At 33.8% G+C, this 3,804-nt stretch overlaps 2 long non-coding RNA genes across 2 annotated transcripts; both read left to right on the plus strand.

Annotated features, from left to right (window-relative positions):
- Positions 1–659: 659 nt before the first annotated feature.
- On the plus strand, positions 660–1,846 carry LOC145029019 (uncharacterized). Its single transcript, XR_013676318.1, has 6 exons — positions 660–833; positions 1,079–1,157; positions 1,237–1,312; positions 1,405–1,504; positions 1,594–1,697; positions 1,815–1,846. It is a non-coding gene; the product is annotated as an uncharacterized LOC145029019 (long non-coding RNA).
- An 8-nt stretch (positions 1,847–1,854) lies between these two features.
- LOC145029020 (uncharacterized) lies at positions 1,855–3,539 on the plus strand. The gene is made up of 4 exons (XR_013676319.1): positions 1,855–1,918; positions 2,300–2,359; positions 2,644–2,725; positions 3,358–3,539. It is a non-coding gene; the product is annotated as an uncharacterized LOC145029020 (long non-coding RNA).
- Positions 3,540–3,804: the final 265 nt, after the last annotated feature.

Consider the following 3,804-nt stretch of genomic DNA (forward strand, 5'->3'; position numbering starts at 1 on the left):
ATTGGGGAATGAATTCTCTCATAAAGTAGTAGATCCAGGCTTTATTTATTTATTTATTTATTTGCATTTAAACATAACTAATATAAGGAAGGGTAAAGGGTGTACCATGAAGCCTCATCTCTCTGTTTGAGTCTTGTCTCCATTTACATGTTAGGAAGCTGTTAATGGTAGAAAATGAAACATAATTAAATTTTATTTATAATTTTTTTTTATTGTTTTATGACAGGTGTGAGTGTGAAGAAGGATGTGATCGTGACAATCTCTTCTTGTGCATGGGTTTGCTATGAATCAGATGGTGAAATTGAGGCTCTACGTGAATGACTGGAAGATGATGATGCAAAAGAGAAACAACTGAAAGAAAACATTAAAAAATGGCAAAGGAACAAATCCAATGATTTAAATGATGATCACATTGTGGGTCAAGTTGCACTTAAGTGCAGGTCATCGGTTCATTCCACAAATGTAAGGGCAGAAATGGAATAGAAATTTGGGGAAATATTCCGGTGTGAGTGTTTGGAATTAGTGGGACCTACTTGAAACCATTGTTTTTCATGCCACTACACATTTTCAACTAATTAGCAACTCATCAGTGTGAGACTGAGGGTATAATTGGAAAAAAACCGTGTGAAGTTCATGGGGGTATAATCGGAAATAACTGCTTGTCTTTACCAAAATTAACTGGGAAAGCTTATGAAATTCTTCAGTTTCTTAAAATAATTTTTGTGGATATTAAAGCTGATCTTCCGGATGAATCTTTTAGACCTTTAAGAAAAGACCCCTTCAGGCTACGGATTTGGCATGCGTTTCTAAAATCAGCGAAATAAATTAATGAGGTAAGCTTGTTAAAATTATCGTTTTGCCCTTGTTTTAACTTTTTCAATGACTTTTTAGAGTAAAATACAATTTTGGCCCGTGAGTTGCACACCTTTTTATCAGTTTTAGTCCCCTGAGTTGCACACCTTTTTATCAATTTTAGGGTAAGCATTTATTTTTTACATCTACAACTCTAGTTTGCCCAAATAGATTATGTATGCAATATATGGTAATAATGTTTGGAACATTACATATTTACATTTAGGTTTACAATATCCAAGGATGACACAGTTATTCTTGATGGGGTTGGCGACAAAAAAGGAATTGAAGAAAGATGTGAACAGGTATTACAGTAGCTTTTTAACAATATATTTAATTTATGTACCTGAGCTTCCTAACATGTACTATTTTGTGTTTCTACAGTTGAGATCATCAATTAAATTGAGCACTTCTGATTATGATAAGGAGAAGCTCCAAGAGAGATTAGCAAAAAATTCTGGTGGTGCTGCCGTTTTGAGGGGTCGATTCTTATTTTTGTTTTATTTCTAAATAATTTTGTTATGTAAATGATGTGTTGCTGTGATTGGTCAGATTGGCGGAGCGAGTGAAGCTGAAGTTGGTGAGAAGAAGGATAGAGTTACTGATGCTCTAAATGCTACAAAGACTGCAGTTGAAGAAGGAATTGTGCCAGGTAGATTAAATCATGTCCACACATGCTATTTACTAAGTATTTATTTTTAATTGTGATAATGATATCAAAAAATATACAATATAATATAGGTGGTGGTGTTGCTCTTCTATATGCTTCAAAGGAGCTTGATAATCTTATTACAGCTAATTTTGATCAGAAGATTGGTGTTCAAATAATTCAAAATGCTCTCAAGGTAATTCCCCCATCTTCCTAATAAAAAGCAGCTAGCAGTGTAGTTTTATTGTATATCTATTTTTGTTGCTGATATTTTATTGTTTATTGATTTTGTATGTGAAGGCACCGGGTGAAGGCACCGGTACACAGTAGCTGCGAATGCAGGAGTAGAGGGTGATGTTGTTGTTGGGAAACTATTGGAGCAAGATAACCCCGACCTTGGATATGATGCTGCTAAAGGTTCTCTTTTTCTGTCTCTTTGTTAAAAATATAAAATTTTCTTTTTGTTACAGTCAGTAATCATGATCAGTTGCAAGTCACAAGTGGATGAGCTGAGAACTGTAAAGGACTACTGGAATTTACTTGTGTACACTAACTTTAGAGGCTATAGTCCAAAGACATGGGATTCTATGTGATGCTGGAATCCTGATTGCATGAATTCATGGGATTCAATCTCATTGAGTTTCTACTATTGAGTATATGTGGGAGTGAAAAGCAAGGGGCAGTTTTGGTATTTATGATTAAGTGGGATGACATAAGTTATTAGAAAGGAAAAGTCATTTTCCTTTTTGTTTTTAAACAATTTCTTTATAAATAATAACTCGCTTTTGTTGACATCAGCATAATGAAAATTCATTCTTGCTGAAAAACGTGGCGGATGGTCAGGTGCTTTTACACTCGGTACGTTTGTTTTTCTAAATTCTTATAGTTTTTTTTAATCTGAATTTGTTTTTTTAATGCTATAGAACTCGGTTAATTCCCGGGCTTTGAGAATTCCATTCCCGTGGTTGGTCTTTAATGAGAAGATCAAAGCGAACTCTATTTTTCTCCTGGATACGACTGTTGTTTCCGATTCCGTCATGCTACTGTTTGGTAGAAGCATCTCAAAAGGCGATATAGAGAGTCTATTACCTTTTCTTACTCCATTCCTTTTTGATTCCATTCCATTTCATGATATGAAACAGGATGGGCACTTGAAAATGTTGGGAGGATACAAATAATTTAAATCTCTTACCTCTTATCATGCTTGTTCTCCTCATATCAAAAGTAATTTTTTTCCTTTTATTTTGCTTACAAGTTACAATTAGAATTACATTGATGAGTACAACAAGTTTTAGTTTTGAGTTTTGAGTTTTGACCATTTACCTTCTTTAGGCTGTTGGTGAAAGTTGACAGGTTTGTAACTTTGTCACTTCACTCGTGTGGTGAAATTTGCTGATGTAGCCGCTATTATGAGGACTAACAATCACAATGGCTTCCCTGTATGTCTGTCATTTTCCATTTCCTCTTCCCTTAAAGAAAAAAAGTTAGAAGTTACATCTCTACAATAACAACACATGACATTTAGGTTGTAGATCAGTCACGAAGTGGAGAAACAATGGTAATAGGTCTTATCTTGCGCGTGTATAATTATAAACAATAAAATCTTAAACCCTAAACAGTTATTTTGTTAGCAGTAGCAGGCAGGCTTAAGAAGTTTATATGTTTCTGATACAATCACTTATTGGTACTTCTACAGTCGAAAGTATATTTTCAGCATAGCCCATCAAGTAGGTAGATAAGTACTTCATTGGGCATTCTAATCTTTTAGGCTGAGAGGGCATTATTTCATTTATAAGACTTTTGCATAGATAGACAGTTAATATGAACCTGATGGATGTCTGATTTGCAATTTGCAGGCACAGTCTTAGCGACTTTGTGAAGCCTATTTCTAGTAAAGGACTATCCATATCTGATATCCATCTAACTCCAGATGATTTGGAAGCTTTGGAGGAAACGAGACTCAAGAAAAAGTAAACACATAGAGAGTTGTTGGCACATAGTAAGCTAGATGATGCAATTGTATATAAATGAGTTCATTTTTTTTTATAACATTTACTCACTTTTGGAATAATTATTTGTATGACATATTAGTGAAATGAATTATCTTTGTTATTTATGGTATTTTATTTTGTATTGTGAGAATTTTAATGTATTATTTAATTTAAAAATTAGTAAATCTATAAATAATACTTTTTTTAAACATTTAAAATTATGATACGCAAAAATGTGTGTCATCTTCATTTATGACATGGCCTTTCTTGACAAGGGCTTTCTTGATACGCATTGCGTGTCATTAACACGCG

Source organism: Lactuca saligna, chromosome 2, assembly GCF_052625555.1.
Source record: "Lactuca saligna cultivar CGN05327 chromosome 2, ASM5262555v1, whole genome shotgun sequence".
Classification (NCBI taxonomy): domain Eukaryota; kingdom Viridiplantae; phylum Streptophyta; class Magnoliopsida; order Asterales; family Asteraceae; genus Lactuca; species Lactuca saligna.